The sequence below is a fragment of the Rhopalosiphum padi genome, chromosome 1 (assembly GCF_020882245.1).
Source record: "Rhopalosiphum padi isolate XX-2018 chromosome 1, ASM2088224v1, whole genome shotgun sequence".
Taxonomy (NCBI): domain Eukaryota; kingdom Metazoa; phylum Arthropoda; class Insecta; order Hemiptera; family Aphididae; genus Rhopalosiphum; species Rhopalosiphum padi.
Genome location: NC_083597.1, coordinates 53,727,168 through 53,740,787, shown reverse-complemented (window position 1 = coordinate 53,740,787; position 13,620 = coordinate 53,727,168). Strand labels below are relative to the sequence as shown.

The 13,620-nt window shown below is 28.5% G+C and overlaps 1 protein-coding gene across 2 annotated transcripts in view; it reads right to left on the bottom strand.

Moving 5' to 3' along the window:
• The window catches only part of LOC132922719 (protein apterous-like), a 54,183-nt gene extending 47,631 nt beyond the window's left edge, over window positions 1–6,552 (bottom strand). Inside the window, exon 1 of one of the 2 annotated variants that reach the window (XM_060986382.1) lies at window positions 6,046–6,552. The gene's annotated coding sequence lies outside the window, so the exon portion shown is untranslated. The remainder of the gene's footprint in view (window positions 1–6,045) is intronic. The other variant, XM_060986387.1, reaches the window with a different exon arrangement.
• Between the last annotated feature and the right edge of the window lie 7,068 nt (window positions 6,553–13,620).

Below are 13,620 nucleotides of genomic sequence, written 5' to 3'. Positions count from 1 at the left end.
TTTAGATCAAACCGAATCTATAGTATTTTAGTACCTGAGTAATCTTTTGAAGTTACATTTTCAACAATAATTTGATTCACGAATTACGAATAACATATTGGTGCACAAAACTTGGTACATAAGTCGTAAAGTCCTCAAATCTAAAATGTTATGCAAAACTGTGTGATGTATAATTTCGAATTTGTACTGTATAATATGATGTTTTTCTACGTCCATACTAATATTATACAACCGGTAGAAGTCCCAATCCATGTTTAATGATTATAGATAACATATAATAATATATCATGCATTTAGATAATATGTGTACAGTGGTCTGTAATCACTGTAATCAACTGCTATCAGTCGCATAGCGTTTAGATAATTATACATAATAGTTTATAACACATTTCACATCACCGTTAAATCGTTTACACATTATAATATATAATAAGTACAATCGAATATTAATATTATCATAAATAGGTTATCGAGCGCGTGTTACACTGTTGCTGCTCTTTGAACCGATGTTATTTTTTTAGAATTATACTTAGGTATCTATCTTATTAGTTATAATAATATGCCGTTGCTACGCGCATTATTTTCCCTGTCAGTCGTCGCCCAAACGTAGAGAAAAATCAAGGCACTTCGTATAGTACAACACCAAAACATCTCGACAACCAAGGAAAATCAAATATTATTTCGGTTAAGAAAGCATTTTTTATTTAATAAAGAATGATACTATAAAATAATATTTTAAGACCAATTGTTCCTGTTAAATGTTGTTATTAATATATTTCAACGCGATGTATTTTAAAACGCATGACAAATAATGTATAAATATACGCAAATTCATATTCAACTAATTCAATGTTATGTAATAACCTTTAATTGACCAAAACTATTAAAGGTAAGAATATTATCTTATTCTTACGTGAGTTTTTTACGACATTTTAATTTTTAAGCAAGTATAAGGTGGTACCTGTATTTAAAATATTAAATTTTAAAAATTCTTGATTAAAAATGTAAATACGCATGTGAAAACACAGATAATGTTCTAACCTTTAAAATGTGATAATAGGTCAATTTATAGGTACTCTATATTAAAGACGAGATTAAAGGTTACTATACAAAATCGAAAATGCTGATCACGAATTTTTCGAGTCCGTACGATTGTAAGACGGAGGAAATGATAATAATATATAAGAAAATGAAAATTAACCATTTCAAATTCAAAATATAAAAACAGTTTTATAATATTTTCTAATAGTGATGTATTTCATATTTCCAAATACTATATCGGTGTTACTCATTCGAATAGATATATATTCTGAATACGAAAAAAAGTATTATTTATTGCAAGACTGCATGTCTATAGACGGACGCGCGCACGCGCGGCGCATCCTTGATCCAAATACCGTTGCGGATCCGGTCTCCGGTGCCCGTGACCATTTATTGTGCCGGCGGAGCACGCGCGTCGCGGTCGTCGTCCGTATGCTTTTCTTGGTTTTTTCTACGTAATATATTATAGGCATATTATAAATCGGCAAGCCGCTGCTCGTCGATCCCGCGCGATTCCCGTAAATCTCGATCGCGATTTATGATGTATACATTTAATAAATATAATATACGTTGTGGTTGTTATTATTATTATTATTATACACGCGCAGACGATTGCGAATGTTGTGCCGTCTCTATACATATACATTTTATATTTATACTCGTATATACTCTTATACATTTTTATGACATAAACGCGTAGAGGGGCTAGCTATATTATAAAATACATAGTATACGTCTGTTGATGCTGCAGCAGTCGTCCACACGTTTTATATATCGTCTTATATGTGGTACTTCTTTTATCATGAACCAGACAACAATATCTTAAGAAGTACGAGTAATTTTTGGAACGTTCATGAACATCCAAATTTATTTTATCTAATGACGATTATCGATCGGTTATAAAAATATTTACCAATATTTCCAAGAATAGTCAAATAAGAGAAGTAGCCCTCGAAGAACAGCGCTCTGCACAGATATATACCAGGGGTGTCCCGCAAAGTGAACTTTATGCGCTTATTTATAGATGAACTCATCGAAATCCTGCTTAAAGATGTAAAATCAAAAAAATAAGTTGTGATTTAAAAAAGTAAAAACTTGAAAATTATAACTGTTATAATAAAAATAGGAAGAATAAAAATGTTATATGTATAAATGTATAATAATGAATAAGGGTAATATAAAGTATAAATAAGTAACAAAAAATATTTTTCAAAAGACAAATATAAGTAGGTACTGAGAAAATAACTATATGGCCATATAAGAATCACCTTGTGTTTTAACTAGTTTTAAGCCATGTGCGTTATACCTAAATAGTAAATACACCCTACCTGCCTATACCTGTATAGTTATTAAATTTATACATATAAAATGAAAACAGTTATTATAATTTATTATTTTACCAATATATTTGTGTATAATATATTAATATTATTCGACCACAACATAATAATATTATACACATTTATATTATAAATTGTATTTTATATATTAGATATAGTTCAATTGATTTTGCGAAAAATGAATTTTAATCGAGCTATTTAGGACCAAGTGATTTAGAAAGGGACTAATTTCCTTTCTAGTGATTTGGTAAATCTACAAGGACAAATTCGCTTGACCATTTAATACATCGAGTTATACATGGTCCTAAAATTGTTATATAACAGATTATTTCGATAAATTATTTCATATTTTCACGGTTGAAAATAGTATTACGCTCGAAAAATCTTTTTCTGTTTCATGACTACAAATATTATCAACATTATCAATATTATCACATTACCCATTATATATATATATATCACTATTAACCAATTCTGACATAATAATATAATGATATGTATATCATTCGCTGTACGTGGCATATCGTCCAGTCCTAACTACTATAAGTATCAGTCCTAAATAAAAAAAAAATGTAAATGTGTCCTAAAAAAATGTATAATCGGCGGAATAAAAAACTGTGGTTGCATGTAATTTTTTTTCTATATCAAGTAAATTGATTCATCGCTATAGACGTTTTTAATTAAATCGTGTTAATCGTTATTACGATTATAATATATTTAATATATAATAATATGTATACAGACACCACGAACGGACTACGGCGGCGGTGATCGCACGCGCATAATATTATTATTATTGATCGTGTGTGGTGGTGCGCGATTTGAACATGGAAATCGTTTCGTTGGATCCGGTTTTACGTGGCCGCCGTCGTCGTCTGGTCGTCATCGTGTGTACATAATACACACATTTAATATTATATATATTATATATATATATTATACTGGTTTTTTTTTTTGAGATAATGTATGATTGTAAAATGTGTGTGTGGTGCCCATAAAATTAAAATAAATAAACTTGCGTGGAGTGGGTCGAAATCAACCTGACACGTGATCACAGTAATCTATCTGTATGTACTGGAGATAACCGCGTGTATACGTTCGATCGATGACGGATCTGTGTTAACGTTAAAAAATTATTCTGCCACCCCCCTCGCAAGCGCCATATTATTATGAGATACATCGTTGTAGATCTTTTAAGTTATAAGTTATAACTCATTATTTTCCAACAGATAAAATGAGATTATCGTATATATATATATCGTTCAACTCATTTGTAAGGTAGGGGTACTATTATTGTTTATTATATTATTAGAACAGTATCGTTTCGATTTTAATATACAAGCGATTCGACATACAACTCGTATAATAATAGGTATTAATGTATATTACAATAATTGTAATTATATACTTAAGTATTTATATGACGTGTGCAGTAGAATATTTTTATCGAGTGGGATGCAGGTTTTTATGAGAGCGTATGTGTTTAAGATGTATGATATAAATATGATAAATAAATTAAACGAAGAAGCACATAAAAAAAATTACTAATAATGCACCGGCACAGCAGCCGTGCGTATCTAACAAAGTTCGACTTCTTCACCAGACACGCTATGAGACATAAATCTATCTATTTATCAAACACAGAGTTGGCTAAAGAGAATAAAATTCATAAATTTGTAAATTATGTGTAGATTTTTGGCAGAATAAACTCGCTAAAATATATACACTATAAATCTTTGAAAAATGATCCCAAGAGTAAAAATTATATTTATAAACCAGAACCATTTAAATACAAAACGTCAGTGTACCTCATTGAGAATACATAGGTATATATTTATATATATATATATATATATATATATACTATAATATTATAATATTATTATTATTATTATCATCAAAAGTTAATGAATTATTCATAGGTTATTGTTTTTAATATAATATATGTTTGGCAAAAAGTCAATTGTTTTATTCATTATTTATTAATATAGAATATAATACCTATACGCGCGGCTATACAATAATAATTAAAATTAAAATTTCTAATTTTTAATTTTTAATAAATACAAAAACCATTTGTCAAGATTTTTAGGCACTTATTTTAATATTATTACTGTAATTAGTTTCTATATGAAGCAGATATATATGTAGTAACAAATCATCATATTTAATTTTGATTATTAAATATGTATACTGTTTATATCTACTTCTGATTTACTATAAATTTAGGGTCAGCTGATAACAGCTACCTATCAGTCGAGCTATCAGTGTAAAATAAAAATCAATTCGTCTATATTTAAGGGTAAATAATATGTACTATATTAATTGTACAGTTATTATTATGTAGAAAATAGACATAATGGGTTTTGCTTAAATTTTAAAAGAAGTAGGTAATATTTTATTACTTGCATATATAATAAGTCGGTTATCTTTATAAATAAATTGTCCTCCATGGCTCCATATACGATTATTATATTTTACCAACCTACCAGATATTTATTATTTATAAATTAAGAAATGATATTTTTCTACTAAATCTGTATACCTAATATTATTTATCTTTTGCAGAACATTTAACCACAATTTTGAATAAAATAAAATTGATGTTTAAATTTTAGGTTATCTATATTTTTAAATAAACGTTAACAAGTATAAATTACTTTTATACTTTTATACATTTATATTTTATAATATGTGATATTATTTTGAATCCAAAGATTTTTTTATGAAATAAATACATTTTTAAATAAACTATTTAGAAATTCCATTATTACGCAATGATTATGTTTCAGTATAATTATTATAGGTATGTTATGGTTTTACAATAATAATAATAATAATATCTTCTAATGTGTACGCTTGTATATTATCTTCATAATATAATAGTATAACATGATATTATTATTATTTACTATACAAAGAGGATATTATATTAAACTATAATACTATATATACTATAGTGACATATACTGACAATAAGTTTAAATATTACGTTTAAGACGAAATGTTATACCCAATACAATTGTATATGTATATTGTATTTTAAAAACTAGGCTGTATATCGCAGTCATTGTTAACATGTTTGTAAAACTCTATAAAAAAAAAACCAGTTCATTGTCAATCTGTTGACGATTTCGCGACATGCAGTCGTTGTCGGTTCGTATGCATATCGAATAATAACAATATTATACATTATTATTATTATTACTATTATATCTCACTATCGCAGGTATATTATTATTATGGTCGTTGCAATTGCGATATCGGAATATCACACAACAGACAATCGCACGCGCAATACCCGCTCATGCGGTGACGTGACTATTTACGGATTGTTTAGGAAAAATCGCAAGTATCTACGCCAATAACCTATTTTTACAATGATATATTATCAAATCGCTCATATTATAATATTATTATTAATTATTACCTAAATAATAATAATTAATAATAGTAATAATGTAAATAGAGTTAACGTAGACGATGTGACGACGCAGGATAAACCCGTGCGCGTGGCGTTATTTAGAAACATGTAAATTTACCCCAACGATACGTTTTCACAACAATACAAGTAGGTATGTACCTATCACATTACGTAATAATACAAAATATTTATAAATCAAAACTAAATAAATAAAATAAAATATGCGTATAAATAACTTACCGTTTGGCGCGGTCGACAAGAAACCGCTGGAAGTGGACTCGCGATAGAAAGCGGCAACGGTTAAATACGTGACGGCTGTGAAGCTCCGGATTACTATTACGACTTCGGGGAAGTATGATAATAATATGGTGTTCTGGTGAAGGATGTAATGTTTACTGGGATGTCGCGGGTTTTGGGTCCGGAAGTCCGAAAACGCACTGAATTTATAATATCAACGGCCGTGGCAGCAGTGGGCAACGGAAAAAAAAAAACGAAGCGAAAGTAATGATAAGGATGAAGTGAAAAAAAATCGTCTTCGGCGTCGTCGTCGTCCTGCTCCGGCCACGATCTATATAATGTTATTATTGTCGTCCTGGGTTGCGCGCATGCTCTTTTTCGCGTAAGGATCGGCGGCAGCGGCTGGACACAGCACACACAGCGGCGCACGCGAAACGTTTATTAGCGGCGACGTCGACGAACGTACACACGGGCTTGCGCGCGTACAGACTGAACCGGCGAGGTAGTTTTTTTACACCGTCTCCGCGATCAGTCGGTCGGCGCGCGCGCGCCGCGCTACGGTCGTCGGTGGCGGACTAGGGGACGACCACGCGGCCAATGGGCTGTCGTGTGGGCGTGGCCAGCCGCCCGGCCCGACACCATTCCACCGCGGTCGCTGCCACAGCCGGCGTCGCGGTAAATCTCCCGGACGGGCGGTCGGGCGACGGCGGCGGCCCCGTTGTTTGTTTCCGGTGCGTCTCGGCCGGCCGGAAGACGGATGGCCGGAACTCGTGACTCGATCGCGGCGGTAATAACATAATATTTTGTGTACGTACATACAACACTACTCGGGCGAAGGCTTGTGCGCCGCCACGTATATAACATTCCTATGATAAGCAAAAACTGCGTGGGGATATTTCGCATATTATATTAGGTATACAGAGATTAAAGACTATTAGCGCTTAAAACAGTATTAAGATGTTATTGTAATATACACACATATATATATATAACAGCACCTACTTAAAATAAATCTACATAAATTAAAAATGTCATTGCGTAATAATATATACCTACGTAAAAGTTTTATTAAATCCCCACGAATAATGTTATTGAATTATAACAAAATAAATAACATCAAAGTACATATATATATATATATATATAGAGAGAGAGAAAAAATATATAAAAAAAAATAGCTTGTACCTATACATTTTATAAGTATAACTTTGAATTTTCAAACCTAAGCTATACAAATTGAAGGTTGTTTATGATTTCATATTACAAAATATTGTTTGTAAATTTGAGAAACCGTCATCCTCAAAGTTGAAAATATGTAAAAGCATTTTTACATATCAAGAGAATACCTACACAGAAAAAAATAGTAAAAATAAACAGACGCGTTATTGTAAAATCAATACATTCATTGCTCTACGCAGAATCTAAATGAAAAAATGAATTTAAGACCAACGAGATGATATATGACTATATAATATATATATATATAGGTAGTTGTATTTATAAATTGTTAAATAATTTTACACTCGAGTTTGTAAAATTAGAAGTTGCTTGTATATGCTTTCCATTAGATCTTAGGTATATAAAAAATATAGTACTAAAAAACTTTTTTATTATGTTATTATATATGTACTTTTAATTTGTTAAAAAAATGTCAATAACAATAAGAATCTGCAATTACATATAAATTATATATTTTAAGCAAAAATATTAATTCTTGTAAATGCAACTATGAATAATAATTATATTATGAAATATACTAAATATAGACTGAAATAAAAACATTGTATAAACTATAAATAAGTACTATATATGCATGCTGAACTATATATTGGTTCTCTCAAAACAGTTTGGTATTTTGCTGATGTCACGAGTACCACAATATACAATTCAAATATTTTTTAGATTTTTTTAAATTACTTATTATAAATATAGTTACGTTATAATATGCATATTTTTCCAAAAAATAACTAAAAACATTTTTAAACTTTGGGTAAGATTGCAGTCGTCTCTGCTCTCCCTAGCTAAGTCATTTTCAGAAACTCTATAGGTACATATTACTATATTAGAATATTTCGATTTAAATATATCAACAAGATAATTAAAAAAAATGTTTTGTCTAAAAATGTACAATATAAAAAGGGTGGTAGGTACTCATTAAAAAAAGATGTTTGTATTCCCACAATAGGTACAAGATAATTCTAAATAGTATAAAAATCTAAATACCTGAAAATATGGTGTTTAATTTTACATAATTTGATTTATTACTAATTACAATAATCAACTGCAATTAGAGTGAGCGAGTATTATGTTTGGAAAATCATTCAAGATTATGTTTATTAATTATCTTCCTATAAAATTAAAATACGTGTATACAGAACTATAGTATAGACGAGTATTATATTATAATAAATATTATATTATATATTTGTTTATTTTTGTTGCCTAATCTCCGAGTACTTTTAGAGCCGGTAGATAAAATATTGCCCAATTACCCACCACTTCAACTTGCATATATATAACTATGTAAGTATAATAAAAATGTTGTTATATTTGTTTTTCTAAATCACCTCTTATGATAAATATTTTTAACTAATAATTAGTGGAAGAATTAAATGCAAATTGCATTTTTTTTTTTAATGTTCCACAACATTATTTCATCATATTATATAAAAAATAACTTAAAAATAAAACCATTATTTTTAGAATATTTTTAAGAATTTTTTTAAATCTTGATAAGTATATTTTATAACAATGGATAAAAATTTAGAAAAAATGTATGTACCTATACATATGTTTTTATTCGTGTGCTGAATAAAATTAGCGATATAGCTTCACAATAGTATTTATAGTGACTAACGAAAGTTTCGTTGCGCTGTGACAGTATACCTACTGCAGGCAGAAACGACTGATATAATAATTGCGAAATAATATCAAAATTTACGAAACCGTAAATACTAGGGAATAGATTTTCGTTTAATCATTTTTACTTAACATTATGTTATGGTTATTTTTTTAGGGTGCTATTTTAAAGTTTTGCCACATTATTATAGCATCACATCAAGTCAGTTAGGTTTAAGTATATTTTTCTTGTGATTTAGGACATTTAGATTCACATCCTATTAATAATAACATAGGTAAGAACATCCATAAGCTATCTGCAGCGAGGAAAGAAATATACATCTAAATATGTTTATACGGTATATATTTACCATAATATATAATATAATATGCTATATAAATCTGGCGAAGACTATAAACATTGAACGTTGTTATTTATTAAGTAGTATTAAATATTTATATTATTATACTTAATATTTATATTGACTATAATATAATAGGCTTGATGTATGTGGGTGAGTTATTGTAAGTTCATATCTGTTTAATTATATATATATATATATATATATATATATATATATATATTATATATACGGGTAGCACTTAAAATATGAATGTGCTAACGCGATGAATATTTATCATGTTATAGCGTTGGTATAAAATGTATAAATAATACATAATATTATATTATTATTACTTATTAGATAATTATAACTGTAAACATCACAGCTGAAGTTATAAAGTAAGCATTTTATTTTTTATCATTTACATTTTTTAAATACGAATTTGTAACTTTAAAAGGTTAGGACTTAAGTTGTACCTACTATCTAATTTGATATTGTTTAACGAATTAAATATTGCAATTTATTATTTTTACAGATATGATACTGCTATGACCATCAGTTCTTATTTGTATTATTATGTATTTATTACTTGTGTATTGAAATATATACATATACAATATATAGCTCTATATTATAATACACCTACTCTCTTTATAAGTATAATAAATATATAAATAGAATTATAATAATCTATACTATATGTATATGATATATATTAGTCATAATAATTTATAGTGTCGAAATATTTATTAGTTTAATTTTTATGTGCTATAAATTATAATAATACATGCATTTATATATATATATATATGTATTGTACACACAATATAAATGTACTTATAGTTAAAACCTAATTAATACTTATATCTACTTATAATTTGTTTTAAAACATTATATTCATAAATGCATAAACTAAACTTTTAATAATTTTTAACTTTTGAGGATATAAATATATGCACTATACACTATATGTATAGGACGTATTTTAAATCTGACTCAAGATAATTCATATACTGATTTATTTATATAATATATATAGATATACTGCAGATAAAAAGAACATACATGTTTTATATTATAGGTATAATATTATAAATTATATTATCTCTCTCGTATATTATATTATAAACAATTATAATTTTAAAATCACCATAACATATAACTACCAGTTAAGACTTAACTTTAAACTGAACATTATGAATTATTATTCGTATATATACTCGCGTATTAGTACATATTATTATAAACTTTAATAATATTGAGCAACTATATTATTATACTGTCTCAGTCTTCGCGTTTGTATTTCGGTTTCTATAGATAAATGTCTACATCAATATATGTTTTAAATTATTTGCGATTTACAGTAAAAATTAATTTTGTATCGCAACACAACACCTTAAATTACATAAAATATTTTGCTATTTTAAAACACCCGATTTAATTAAGTATACCTATTGTTACTTATATATATGTTATATTTGAAAAAATTAATTACTTAAATAAAAATGGGAGTGAACATGCATGATGAACCACTATATCAATAAAACCTACACATCATATTATTTACTTTATACGGATTTTTCTCATTATACATACCTATATTACTGTCGATGTTGCAAAAAAAAAATGCATGTTGGTACATGGAAATCATATTGCTGTTTTATTTATCAGAATACTATAATATATATACATTATATATATATACTATAAAACTCCACGATATATATGTATTTGGTATAGGTTCTATTGATTCAGACAAATAATGAACTGCATCCTCTCTTGGTTTAGTGTCAGCAATTTTCATGGTGACTCGGTAAAAAACAGCAGTATATTTATATAACATACCAATATCATGCCACTACGTCTGCATGGTATCCACAAAAATATGAAAACGAGGGGCTCACTCGGAAGTATACAACAAAAACACAACGTCAATATCATGTACACGGTGACTGCAGCCATCATTATAACATATTTGAACCTATTTTTTTGTTTGAGAATTAAAAACTTTACTTGAATAAATAATTTTTAGTGAAACTCAATTGAACTCACGTTTTCTAAATACTATAATTTTTTAAAGTGTTGATGATCTCTCGAGGAGCCTAACTGAGGAAATACAATAATGCGCATAGTTTGAAGAATATCGATTATTGTAAATTTTTCGTCATCCACATTACTTATAATTTTCCTCACTATTTATTCCTTTATATAAAACGTCTTGGACGTTTTAATAATTAATTAATGAAAATAAACTGAATTAAAAAATATACAATAATAGACAATAAACGTGATTTGGTTAAATTATCGAAACGCACAAGCAGATTAGACGAATTGTTATAAAACGATCCGTCATTATCCGTCTATTCGGAACACAGAATGTTCAGTTATCTATAGCTTTTCTTTCACAAGGGAATGCATTTATTTCGACTTATCATTGTTTTAATCTTATCGGGGTCCCACTGTATACAAAAACTATCTATAATAATACACCATCTGACCAACTATAAATAGACTTGATTTCTGTTTGATATATACAACGCTATACCTAGTTATATTAAATACTATTACTAAGAATATTTCTTACGATTCTCTGAAAATCTAAAATAAATGTACTTGTCTGCACTTGCCACTTATACGTACATAATATATCCGATTAATAAGGAAAAAAACAAACTTATAAAGCGTGACTTAGTAAGGGGGATGATTTAAATAGTTATCATTTGTTATATCAACCCTCTAATACAATATATACATTAGGAAATGCAAATATAAAAAAAGGGGGTGTAACCTTGTTATATAACCTTACGACACGTGCAATATGTAAACAATATACAAAGTTGATATATTTAATACAACTGTAAACGAGCAAACAATTATAATATATAGTTCGAAAAATGATTACTTACCTTTATCAGCATATTTTATTTATTTATTATAATAATTAATAATATACAAGTATTTCAATCATTAGTTGGAATATATAACTGTTTTAGATTCTGATTGGAACAATGAATAGATAATTTACAATGATGTGTAGTTTCTTTCTTGCTGTCATCATATCTTGGGGCAATAAAAATACTTCGATTTAAAGTTATGGTGGTGGTTGCTGGTAGTCAAATTTAATTAGTATTTTAGGCCAATGCTTATAAATGTCTTCACTAGTATGCAATATTATCCAGCAAATATTAACGTTTTTATAATATGATTTTATATATTTCGAATCCTACGCTACTGAAGAAGGTTTCATCGTAACAGATTTTCCTGGACGATAATCGCCTAGCGGACGCAGTCTGTCACGACTGAAACTAGTTCTTTAACCTTACAATAAATTATCTATCTCCCCTACATAGGCGAATCTAGAAATTCATAGCAGGGCGTGCCTTTACTTCAAAAAGTACCTCTGTAGTTCAAAATACCTCTCAGTTATCATACGTTTATGAGATGTTTCCCATTTGAAATAACAACAAATAATATTAAATAATATTAAGATTAATTTGTATTAGTTTAGATGCTATTTTTCATGCTGTAAAATACACATTTAATGTTTAAAAATTATTCAATTTAATAAACTACAGCTATTGCAAAGTTCAATATATGTTACTCAATTATTTTTGGATACACTTACAATCAACAATTAAATTGTTAATCAATTATGTTTAAAATTCTTGGAAGTTTAATATACGTAACATCTTAATTCTATTATCATTAATAACAAACAATTGTATTAAATGTATAATATAACTGGGAGCCAATTCTTGTAATCATACGACTAATTCTCAGATGCGACATGAGTCATACATTTTATCAACTGTGACTAATTTTTATCGCATGCGACATACAATTGGTATTCTTTTGCTTGGTACATTTGCTATCATGCTTATCACGATAATATTTATTAACAATATTTGTAGTTTGTACCCATAAAAATGTATTATAATTAAAAGATAAATTGTTAAATGTTATACTTAATAGTCAATAGTCAATACCTTTGTAACTGAAATGAGTATTATGGGCCCTACACAGGTTTATACGAGTCGCAGGGTGTACACTGGCACACTCGGCACACCCTGTAGATTAGCCTATGCTCCCCTAGGCCCTATAACAGAGTCAGCCTGCCACTAACATCTGCCTTGTGCTAACTGAAACCAACTTCCCGAACGGTCATCCATCCGAAATTGTAGCTGATTGAGCCACTGCAGTGTGGTCTCTTTGGTGGTTGGTTCAACCGTCTCTACAGAAACTCCGCGGTCTATAATTTAAGCGACTTTTCAATTGGTGACTTCAATCAATGACCCAATTTGACTAGTGACGGTCCGAAACAGTAGAACATTTGCTGTGTTTTGAGCTACTTCAGAAGTGTGTATCAGTGTAATGCAACCAACATCGCTACTTCCAT